A 13,294-nucleotide genomic window follows, 5' to 3' on the forward strand; every position below is an offset into this window, starting at 1 on the left:
ATGGAATTGCCTTTTCATCTATATATGTTATTTTTGTTCTTTAGAAACTCTAATAACAGCAGCCTCAGACTGTTATTTTCTTGTCCTTATGTTACCAAAGAAGAAATATACCCTTTGAAAACACACCAAAATAAAAACAGCATGAAGGAGGAATTCCTGAGGCTGGTAGCCTGTAAAAAGAGCTACTAGCTATGTTCAGGTGCCAGGAGAAAAAAATACATTCCACACTGTCCTATCATCTCTGCTTGGGCTCCAAGCCTTAGCTGTACCAGCTTTGAATGTTTTGCACAATCCATATTTCACATGGATGGGTCAATAATCACACCATATGGTATCATATGTATATATCAGATCACATTGTCTACTCCATAGCTGCTACATAATGCATAGGGTACTGATTTTTGGTACAATAAATTTTTTATACATTTAACTGAGCATTTTTTCCATCATTTTTTCAAATCAGTATCTTTAAGGGATTTCAGGGGAAGTATAGAAAAATTTGTACATTTTGCTAATGGTTTATGGGTTTATCTGCTTAGATTCCTTTAAAGGACTAGGTGGGGAAATGCTTCATTGTTTTGACTTAAGGTTTTTTGGTTTACAAAGAAAATCCTGATAAAAGCTGTGAATTTCTTCAGTAACTTTATGTAAGGTCTCAGATACCATCACTGGCTTGAACATTTCTTTCCCACTTCAAGGGCTAGCTTACAAGATATGTGCTGCTTCCCCCTGGTCACAGCACTGCTTTAGCTTTGTTCTGCTACAGTTAAATTGCTACCTGGGCATGTTTGTATTGTTGCATGGGCATGGTGACCTTTAGTGGTAAATCATTTTGACTGGGCCAGATTGGGTTGAATGGCAAGGAACAAACACATGCATCTTTGTTTTCAATTTAGATAATTTCAAGTTTGGTTGTAGGAAAGCAAACTGTGTGTTTATATTTCATTACCCCAACTTCGGTGTATCTAGATTGTGGAATTTATTTATAATATATAAAAAAATACATATTTATTTACATGCATTTGTATGTGTATGTTTATGCATGTGTACAGCAAAACTCATGCACAAATGGATGTGCATTACATACACGGTAATAATCTATCTCCATCATTAGGAAGACATGGGGACATCTATTCTAAGTCAGCCACCTGGGTCCCTCTGAGATCTTTGGAGGGACAGCCAGTTCCAGAGGGTGATCTAGACTCATCAATTCAAAATGAGAGGCTGCCTGCTGAGAAATCCTATGTGACTAATTCTGAGCAAACAAATAGCATTCAGGATGCTAAAGTTAGGGACAGGAAACCCAAACCAACTGTGATCCCAAAACAACACTCTTTTGTGCAGCTTACTGATCATGCACCACTTCTGGTTCCTACTCTTTTTTTTGTGGTGGTGATAATAGTGATGGTGGATACCACCAAGTTAGAAAATGTTTTCCACTTTAAATTAGAAAGTTCTGTGGGTTTTTTAACAGTTATGGTAGTTATTAAAGAGGAAATTGTTCACGTTGCCAATTCATTTTTTTGTTTGTTTGTTTAATTTTCTTCTTAAAATATCTTTGAAACATATAATTGCATAAATGTGACTTGATCACTGAAATCACTGGGTGGACTTTAAAATCATGAGGGCATAAGGAAAAGGAAGGAGAAGAATTCATGAGATCTACAGTAAAGAGAATTATTAATCTGCTGAAATATGTACCACTGTTACTATTGGCTCTGTGAAAAGCTGATTTCACATGTTATAATGTGCCTCCTAAAACTGAAAACATAGGAATGGGTGTGGAAACCTTAATTTGTACAGCATATGAGCACTTCAATCTCTTAAGAAAACATGTGTAGAATAAAATGTAAATTAGATCTGGAAAAAAAATGCAAACCCATAAGAGAATCAAAATTGAACCCCCAAAATCACGTGTCCTGGTTCAACGGTGAGATTTGACAATAACACCTCTGGGAGCTTCTGAAAGGAAAACTCAGATTCTTGGTTTAATGTGTAGCACAGAGATTGCCTTGAATAAAAATTTTATCTCTGCCTTTCCAGAACATTTTTATAGCCAAATTCCAGCACTGTCTGAGAGAATGTTTGTATTTCTCTACAGTGATGGTTTGAATCAATATTTCATCCTATAAATAAGGAAAATAATTCTGACGAAGGTCTTTGCTTAAGTAAAACAAGTGGAGAACGTGCTGTGTCTAATGCAGGCTTGCTCCCGAGCTACTGTAAAATAGCATGCAGCGCTTTGCAAAATTTGAAGGATGTGGTAAGTGCACTAAAAGATATGATAACTGCATTTTTGGAGATAGTAATAATCTGGTAAAAAAAATCGTTAACTAAGTTAGGGCCATTTTGCTGTTATCTTGGATGAGAGGGTTTAGGGCTGTAGCAATTTGCAAAGCTAATCTAGTTCAGTGATCCGCAGGCTGTGACCTTTGACAACCCTCCTGGTGATGGGAAGAATAGAGCATCTGGATGCCAGGAAGATAAGAAGGTTGGGAAGGCAGCTGGGTCTGCAAGAAAAAGCAACCAAACTCCATTCTGTGAGGTTAGTAAATATGTCTTTTGTTTCGGTAGATGATGGATAATTTGGATGCATTAGCACCTAATTTTCGAAAGTTGCTCTTGAATTAATACGCTTCAGTTTCACAGAGGCCAAACCAAGAAACTGTGACAATTTTCATAGCTTCAAAGTGATATTGCTTTCTAAATTAGATAAACAGAGCTTCCAAAAATTATGTCAACTAAGTGTCAAGTTGGTATTAAAAAAGAGAAACACCCTATGTCAGTGTCATTGAATAAACAAGTTAACAGCTAGTCGTAAAGGCCATGAAGGGAGTAATTTAGGAGAATATGAGTTCCTGACTCCGGAATTCCAGTTCTCTGACCCAAACAACAGCACTCCCACACACTGGGGAATGTGAGTATGAAATAAGCATGGGAGTGCCAAAGCTGGAAAGCTGTATCAAAAAAGGCCAAAGACACAGGAAACTGCAGATTGGATCTGAATTTAAAATGAACCACTCTGGCCTCTGTCTAAAATTAAGTCCCACTCCCCTGAGTTTTGTGTAGAGCTCAGCATCATACGGCAGGGAAGTCATTGAGAAGAGGCAAAAGAAATGGCAATAGATACCCTGGATGGCAAGAGAGGCAGTGCTGGAGTTGAAAGATGCTGCTGAAGACAGGGATTGTTTTCAAGGCAACTGGATGCAGAGAAGGACTTGGAGAATTGAAAGGGGATGAATAAAGTGGAAAGAACTTATGTTTTATGATTCCATCAAAACATTGCTCAGCTTAAGAGATTAAGGCAGGTTTGGCACAGAATTGCTCTAAAATGAAAATATGGAAAATGAATGCTGCTTTTAATTTTGCAGAAATGAATCCCAGAGATTATTCAGATATCGATGTAATTTTTTAACCAGCTGCTCTATTCTGAAAGCACATACACCTCTCAGTCTCCCCAGGGAGACAAGATTATTGTTTAGTCTGGTTCCAATCTCAGGATAAAACAGATAGAGATATGAACTACAAACTGCTTGTATGAACAACCTCATGTCCAAACCTCTAGAGCTTTATCCATCACTGGTGATACACAGCCTTAAAACAAAACACTCGATGGAGTGTAGAAACAATTATTAACATTTATCACTGCTTTGGTATACTGACTTCACTGAGCTGATAGTAATAATAATGATGAGAAACTTAAAAAGATTTATGGAGGCCAAATACTTGTTTCTTTTTCCTAAGGTCTTCAGTGTATCTCTGCCATTTTTGGAAGCCATCATTTTTGTGAAAATTCTTTCTTAAAGGCTTTTTTTTTTACTTTATTAATGGTCTTGGGATTAATACAGCTAACGAGATAGAAAAAAATCTTTATGTAGTATTACAATTGAGGATTATTTGAGGACTACTTGAAAAAGAAGCCAGCCTTCCCCTTGTTATTAGAAAGTATGTCCATCATGGTTTCATAAAAATGCATCTCACTGTATAAAAGCCAGTCAGATTAAGTGCTCTGGTTGCAGCTGTGATTGTAATGGGGAGTGACACACCCTCCAAAGTCAGAAGAAAAATTAAAGAAAAGACTATCCCAAATTCTTTTAAAGGTCAAATGTGGATTCAGGTTTGCAGTTGGAAGCCAAACACAGGAAGACATCACCATGGAGTCTGGGAATTTTCCATTTGGAATCTCTATTTTACAGCAGATTCATCTCTCTGTAATGCAACTACAAGCAAACATTGACAAGAATACCAAAGAGACAGGAAAGATCCAGATCCATGTCTGAAGTTTACATTTGCCTCATTTCTGATCTCCTGACAGAGGGACAACCATAACACATGCAGTTCATAGATGATCTGGAGCCAGCGCTATGCCTTCCTCCTCTTTTTTCCCTTTCCCTCTTATTTTCTTTCAATCCAAGCCTGGCTGAAAGATATGACTCCTGCTGTGAAAACAGTGTATGTCATCAGATTTCTTAACAAATTTTCTTCCATGATTTATGGTCATGGAAAGGAGTTTGAAGACTTTCCGAAAGACATCCTCCTTAGTCCTTCCTTCAATCCCTTTGGAAGGCTTGGGATGGAAAAACTAGCCCCTTGAGAAAAAATAAGAAAAATTACAGGAAATTGTTTCCTTTAGAATAAAAATAGAGAAAAGGATGGAATAATGTCTAAAAAGATGTTATTTCTGATTTATTTTATTGCTGCATTTACTGTTTCATTTCAGTGGTTTAAACCACATTCAACAACAAACAGTACTCCCAGTGAAATGATTAGATATTTCCAGTGCATTTATTCTCTAACTAAACTTTCCAATGTTATGGCAACTATAATTCCAATATTTTTTGAGCCAAATTTATTGTTAGCATATAATACTTCACTGCATGTACTACATTACTGTGAATGCATGTATGGGGATGTCATGTACATTTTCAAGCTTTTAATTTAGAAATATGGGGCTTTTGTATTAGAGCTCAAGATACTTACTGTTTCAGACCTGTATGATTAACATTTCCTTTAGTTTACAAGACAATATGGCAACACTCTCCGGTTTATTTTCCCCTGGTCTGTTTCATAGAGGAACTGTCTAAAAATTACTTTTTTAAGGGAAAATTACTTTTTTTATGGGTAGAAAACCTCCCTTTAAAGCACTGTCCTCTACCTAATTTCATTTTTTTAAAGTATGTTTTTGTATTTTCTACACACATGTAGGAGCTATTGGTGTGCCCCTCATTATTAAAACAAAATAAAATTACTACTACATGTATTTCAATCATTCCTCAATTTCTTTTTACTTTCAAAAAAAATGAAGAAAATTTGTTTGGTGAGGTTTTTTTCATGAGAATTTTATATCATTAGCATCTATAAGAACTCCAGGTCTCCCTCAGGGCCACAGTAGTTTATTTAGAAAGTTACCTGTTCATCTTTCAGGAGTCATACAGTTATCTTTAAATATCGCATTACAACCAATTTCTTTCACCACTACCCAAATGCTATAAAATTTGGGAAAAAACTCTACACCAGAACTTCAGTCCCGACCAAATGTCGTGATCTAGTAAGAACATTCTAATGATTCAAAGAGGAAGGACTGCATTTTTTAATGTTACAAAATGAGAATCCCAAGTAGAGGATTGGAAGAAACATCACATAGAGGAGTTATCGTATAATACAGCTGTTGACAGAACAGCTGGGCCTTGTGGCAATGGAGTTGCTGTTGAGCAGAAGCAAGACAATGAACAGATTTTTAAACTATTTAAAACTTGCATCAAAGCAGGCAGTCTTGACAAAAGAAGTCTTCCCTGGCAAATGCAGTCTACACAATTGAGGTATGACCACAATTGAGGCTGTTGTTTGGATTTTACAAAAATCCTTTATTACTTTTCAATTAGTACATTATGGTGGGACAGAAAGAAAAAGGTGCTGCTGCAAGGGGAGAGCACATTCAGGACTGCACTACTTATTTTATGGAACAGTATTTTTCTCATCACAAAAAAAAAAAATCTAGATCTTCATTCTGCTACATAAAGGTCAAGAGGTTCTGTCAAAGATTCTCAGGTATCAGAATTATCCCAAATGTATGTAGCAGGGCTGCTGCCTGTCAGTAAGGTATTTGATGTGAAAGATTTATCTGTGTTTTTCAGTTTTTTATCCTGAACTAACAGAGATATATTATGGATCAAGCAACTAATACCAGACATTTGTGTTATGTCATCCAACATCCACTTGACAGCCCACAATTTCCCACTTAGTCAAGTTCCTTTGTCACATAAGTGGTGTTTGGGAAGAAAATGCTTTGCCAGTTTCAAAATCCCCAATCTAAACAAGCTTATGCAGTGATAGGGTTTAAAAGCGTGTGTCCTATTTACATGCCATTCATTCTTTTCAGGTTTATTCCTAAGAGGGATCCTGCATTACACATACACACAGCTTGAGCTACATAACCTTTTCCAAGACCAGCTTCTGCAGCCCTGTCTGGTTGCTTTCTATGTAGGCACCAAGTCCTCGGATTCACAAGCCATTGGCAGTCTCTCATGCCAATATTCACAATTCCAATTAAACTCTCAGTTCTTTGTCACAATATACATTTCTCATTTAGATTATTCTCATCAAATTCTGCAGATGGAAGCTGCAGGGTATTTGCATGCATTCTGAGGAATACAAGCCAGGATTTTTATTGTTACTTCTCAAGGTTTCTCCTCATCATTCTTCAGTCCCTCATACACTTTGTGTAGTGGTAAAGTGACAGTTGCTGAGCTGGGTTTTTAAAATGCATGTCTATCTGTCAGTTCCAATGTGTCTCACAGTGGCATGCATTAACTTATCATGCTTGAAAGTACAAAAAGATTATGCTGCAGTGAAATGTTAACAAGGTCATATCATATACACACTAGCTCATTGCACTTTTCTTCCTTTCATTGCTCCTGTTAGGCATTATTCCATGTCATGCATAAATAATGCTGCTCTAGAGAGAAAGTCAGTGTACTTCATATTACTGGTGCTGCCATACCATTGAGGCAGTCTGAACTTCTGGAGTGAATGTCAGAACATGGCCCTTGTTAAATTATTGGTCCCTAGCCATCAAAGACAGGTAGAGTGGAGGAATACTGGTGTTCAAGAATACATTACTTTTTGCTTTGCATTGCCACAGCAGCAGCCAAATTGAGGTAGTTTTCATAAAAATGAGGGCAAATCATTGTCTGGCACCACGCATCCAATTTTAAGGGACTTTTGTTTAGACTGTACTGGGCAAATCACGTGGAAGGTCAGAAAAGCAGAACAAGTGGGCAATTTGTGCACCAAGGAAATATTTCACAATCAGAAAGTTTCAGCTACTCTAACAGAGAGCCTGGGATAAATATTTTTCCCTCAATAAGGTTCTTCAGTGCTATGGTGAACGTGCCAGTACATCTGCTGCAAGACCTCAGCTCCTCCCTACTCCTCTGCTCCCAAAGATCACCACCAGCAGCCTTGGACCTCTACAGAGCCCCAGCTCCAGGTTTTCCAACTGATACCATTTGGTTTCTCTGAAATCTGTCTGTGTGGGCTATCTAGACCTGCTGCCTGCTTCCTACCCTTTTTAATTCCCTCCAGATGGAAAACTGTGAATTTTAGGAGAGATATTCCTAGCAGGTGTTTGGTAAGGGATTCGCTTCAGTCTTTGACCCACAAATAAATTGCCACCCACGTGAAAATTTCAGATTTAATTGTAAGTAAATCTAATATGGTCCATGAGCTTTTGCTTTAATGTCTGTCGCAGTCTTTTTTTACCTGTGTATTTTTTCACATCTATGTACATTTATCAGGAAATCTTATTTTGTCCAGGCCTAGGTGAAGTCAAAGTAAAGCCATCTATAGCAAATACTTTATTCCCATGGGTAGCAAAGAGCAACAATGGTCAATTACAAATGGAGCCACAGGGTGAAAGGGCATAGGGTGAAAAGGAATAGAGAAAATTTTTTTGTTAGTAGAGAACAAAACTACCTGCTGTATTATTATGACTAATAATAATAATAATACCAGAAATACTGCTTGGTTTATTTCAGGTTTAATGGATATTTTTGCACAGGGGGACAGTTATTTTAGTTTACTTGATAATTATGAGAAAGGAAATCTAATGCAAAATCAAGTTCAAACCAATTGCAAGATGAATCAGTTTAAAGTACAGTTGCAGATAACACAGGTTCCCCACCACAAGCACATCTGTGTCCAGTCCTAGACCCCCTGAACTTGCTGTTATCACTATCCAGCAATGTTTGCTGTTATAATGGGAAAGAAAAATTTAATGTTGACTGCATGAAATACAGATGAGTCATTTTGGCAATGTAATTCATACAGTGTTTGGTGGTCTTTGTAACAAACTTTGATTCACTGCTTGTAACACTGTGAGGCTTTAATAAATCTACAAGATAATTAACATGGACATGAATAGATATGTAGAGAGAGATCTATTGCTGTTCTCTGTTAGGCTGCTAGCAATAGCTGATATTTATAGCTCTCAGTTCGAAGGAGAAAAATCTCTGTTTCTGACTCCAGAAAGATGGAAATTCCTGGAATGGAAGACTGTGAAATAGGCAGCAACTCCTCTGGGTGTGGCATCCTTCTGTGGGATTTCATTTCTTCCCTGAGACCATGAGGTAAAGCCATTTTCAACTCAGGACTTTTATTTCATTGTAAATCCCAAACACCAAATGATCCCCTCTGGGGTAAGCCAGAGAGTGAGACATGAAGCAGGTGTTTTAGGAATCAAAGACCCCGAGCTCAGGAGAAACTATCACCTCATGAGGGCTCAGAGGAGAAACAGCCACACTTTTCCTCCTTGCCATAGATACCCTCACTGATACAAAGCAGATTCATGCCGGGCTTGATCAGGAGATGCAGTTTTTGGGACTTAGTGTCTCAAGAGCAGCATTACAGTTGGACTGTGGTAGGAGTAGAACCCTGAAAGCTCAGGAATATTTGGGATGAGGAATTTCTCATGATGAAGCAGCCAAGCCACAGATTAAAGTTTGTCCTTCAGGCAAACCATGAGACAGTTTAGTATGGAGCCTGGCAGTTTTCTGATGTGCCTTGGACTTTGTTTTACTGCAAATTCTTCTTAGATGACTTCACATAAAACTCTTCAGCTTAGCTGGAGCTATCACTTTCAGATCAAAAACATTTCATCAAATATTTCTAGATCAGCTCTACCACTGAGTCTATTTGTATTGTGTTACTTTGGGGGAGTCTCAATAAAAGCAGACTATCCAATTTCACTTTAGTTTATAGTTCCTAGCATGTCTGTTTGAAAAATGAAGCTTCTGTCCCCAGTACAATCCCAGTTTCAACATTTGTTTCATTTTGGAATATTTAAAACTATGAACAAATTGGTTTAATTTGATTTGCATTTAGGTCATCAAGATATCAGAAATGGGCTTCAATTTTGCTGTGAAATTGTTCAGATTTTGAAAAAATCTCCTCTGGAAAAGTACCAAAGGCTAATTTTTCTAGTTTCTAATGTAGTCATTTTCAGCTACTCAGAGACTGCTAAAATTAATCCATACTTTCAAATCAGGAAATGTTATTCCTCCAATTAATTATCTATGAATAATTAAAGGCAATTACAAATTTTTGCCCTGTATCTTCTATTCATCCTTTCTACCTGAGCTCTTCAAATTTCCAGCTTAACTTCTCCCATGGAGCAGCCATGGTGGTCCTACTAGATGTTTTGTTTGGATGGGCAAGAACACAGCTGGGTCCTTCAAAAGAGCTTAAACAAGAGGATAAGATGTATGAACCTGAATTTCCCAGGACACTCTGCATTCTGCATAATGACCTGTTTGAGGGTTTCCTCGAGGAGAACTCCACATGTGGCAACTGGACTAACCAAAAATAATGTTGGCACATGTACCATCACCAAAATAATTTGATTAGGAATTAAAATCTGCTCTGTGCACTGTCACTTTTTACAGTCACTGCTGCTTCACAAAGTTTTGCCTTGTATGTGACTTGCTACTCCATGCCATTTTAACTTCAGGCCATTACTCCCTTGTTTTGTAAACTGTCATTTTACTTGATATATTTAACTAAAGGCTAATGATGCTTGCCATTTCTGTAGTATGACTAATGCCTTTGGACTTGGACTCCCAGATAACCTCTGGAAATATATTAATTTCTGTCGTTCCTACAATGAAGAGGATTATTAGCAAGATGCAAAATTTCATCTCTTTTACAAGGGGGAATTCAGCACATAGTCTGATATACTTATGACTTCAAGAAAGCAACAAAGCTGGGGAAGGTTTATTTTTTTGTGGTGAAGCTGATGTTTGATTGCTGTTGAATACTTTTCATGTATTTTTAATAGTTAGAATTCAATATTCACTGAAGGATCAAAGCACAACAGGCCAAATATTACTCTCAGATGTATATGTTTGGCTCATACTTTTTCTGGAATCATCTGAAATTCGAGGCACAGCCTTTTGCATTGGGCACTTTGTAACCTGGTGGAAATGAGGAGCTGCTGCTCCACTCGGCACCGATATCCCCCTGGGTGCTCTTTCAGTGCACAACTTTGTTCCAGTGGTACCACTGGGTTCATGTCCAGCTCCCAAAGAGGCAGGAAACAGGCAGAAGAAAGGAATGGACCTTTCTGGTGTATTGAGTTTCTTAGAACTGCCTCAGGTTCACAATCCCTCATGTTAGCTCCTCACAGCTTCTGCCAAAGCAGCTCCCCCTCATTTTTGCAACTTCCACACCCTCATATTTCCCATCTTTTAATCTGACAGCTTCACCTGTTGCAATCAAGTCCCCCAGTGCAATCCTGGTGGTGCCAGGCACTGGGGTGTTTAACCCCCCCAGGCTCTGTCCTGGGCACTGGATGAGTCCCCCTTGTCCTGCCAGGCAGTGCAGGGGACCTGTGCCATGACAGCTGCCCACAGGCCCAGTTCCACACCCAACACATCCATCTGACAGGGACTGCAGGGATTCCTGTTTGGGCTAAGCACCACTTCTCCTACCATGCCAGGTAGTGCACAAGGTCCTGCATTTGCTGGGTGGGCTGCTCAGACACAACTGCCCCTTGTAAATCCCTCTGATTGTTGCTGTATTAGCCCAGTGATGCCCAGTGATTAAAGACAGCAAAGCCTGACTTTGAAGTCTATCAACTGGGACATTCATCTGGGACAAAAAAGACAGGAACTTCACCTCTCCATCTTCCAGTGCATCTTTAAATGCATTTTAACTCTGTCACAAGTATTATTGGAACACAGCTGACTCCAGATTTTCTTCTCTACTGTAAAGCCTGGGAATATAAAGTCATTGTGAGAATCACTTCCTTTCTAATAAAAAAAAATTTTAATTTATCTATGCATGGTCAAGCAGCAAGAGCAATTTTCCATTCATTTATTCCAGACTGAGATGGTGGCCATGTCTTTGTGCAGATCTTGATTCACACATCCCCTGGAGCAGAAAAGGACATTGAACATGATTTCTCACATTCTGGGTCAGCGTACTAAATCTGTGGCTGTGAACTGAAAGCAGGTATCCTCATCACGTTTAAGGAAATAATAAATTATATGCCTAGAAATTGGCAAGAGTAATGCAGAAAGGTTTTGCCTCTCTGGTTTTTGGGCCATGGGTTTCTCCTTGTTGTATTGTCTGTCATTAATTGCACTGTGAGCTGCCTGTCATTGAGACAGCAAATGCACTCGGTTCAGGGCTGCAAGTCCCAGTGCCAGGGAGGTGTTAACATTACACTTAAAGTCTTGTAGCATCCAGGTCCTCTCTGGGGTGCTCTCATGAGTTGGGTTGGGTGAGCAAGTAAAGAATATCTTTTTCACTTGTGAATTTTGAGGTCACCTAAAACTGTGGGCTAATTTAGCCAAAGCTCCAGCTTGAAATGGGCCACCAGGGGAGGATGGGTGCCTCTCTGCTACTGCTGCTGCTGGAGCAGGAGATGAGCAGCAGGGAAGAATATGTCCTGCAACAGTAGCCCTAAGGCCAGCCTTGCAGTCAACATTTGGGAGTGATATGGGAATAATGGAGTGTGGAAATAAAACTAGGCCAAATATTGAGTGAACATCTGGCATGGGTGCTTTCAAACCATCATCTGTGCTTCATTCTGCTTGCCAGCACACATCATTAACTTTTAATGTAAAGAACAAACAAATGTGTTTGTGAGCAGGATGATTATCCTCCATACATTTTTTTCCATCTCTAAACATGTTAATTATGGTTTACTCTAAGATACTCATTAATGTTAACATTCTAAGCAAATATTTCCGTAACTTGGAGAATCTCATGAGAACAGTTTGATTCTTTTCCAAGCATTTGAAGGGCTTGTGTTTATTACACCTACATTTTTACATGCACCCTGCTGTGCTGTCACCATTCCCAAATGTTCCCAAGGTGTTACTCTATACCACTCTCTTCCTCACTTTCACAATAAGCCTATCATTCAGGATCTCTGTGCAAAGCAGATGGCTATTTTCACCTCCCAGATGAGGATACTATTTACTTTATTTGGAATAAAAACCATTGAGAGGGCAGGAGAACATGCAGAAAATTGCTATAATTCAGGAACTGACTCAAATCAATTTGTTTCATCACTGATACCAGGAATGAATTTTTTCAACCTCTGTCTTATTCTGATCTCACCATCAGAACCATCAGTGTACAAACACACAGTTCTAGGATATAACACATTTCAGCTATTATCAGTTGAAATCAGAAGAATTTGCACATTTGTTGTTCTGAAGTTAATTTTGCCTAGGGAATCACATACACAGTCCTGTTCTAAAAAGTGAATAAAATGTGTACTCAAGCATCAAAGAAATGAATGAAAATTAAAAAGTCAATTAAATTGAAACTTTTGTTTTTGATAGTGACTAGTTTTGGAAGTCTGCAATGAGAAAATGATTTATAAGGAAACATATTTTTAGAAGCCAAATGATGAAATATTGAACTAGAACTCCAATATTAAATGAAAGGTTTTCTCCAACATAGAAAAGCATATTGAGAAAATTAACAAGGTTCATACAAAAGTGAAAAGACAAAGATGTTGCTTTCCAGGTCTTCATAATCCTGGAATGAATCAAATTATGCTTATTAAATTTCTGCAGTACAAAGCAATTTTTACAAATTCAAGGGTTAACAAAAAACTTTTAAGTCAGGATAGTCCTCTAACATACTAAAGAAATTCTTCTTCTACTTGGACTCCAACAAGCCATGAAATATTTAAACACAAAAAGCTATTTCCCCAGTTACATGGCAACGTTGCAGCTTTAAATATTAAAAACAATAGCAGTGTAGCATTCTAAGCAAGTAC

The sequence above is a fragment of the Molothrus aeneus genome, chromosome 1 (genome assembly GCF_037042795.1).
Source record: "Molothrus aeneus isolate 106 chromosome 1, BPBGC_Maene_1.0, whole genome shotgun sequence".
NCBI lineage: Eukaryota > Metazoa > Chordata > Aves > Passeriformes > Icteridae > Molothrus > Molothrus aeneus.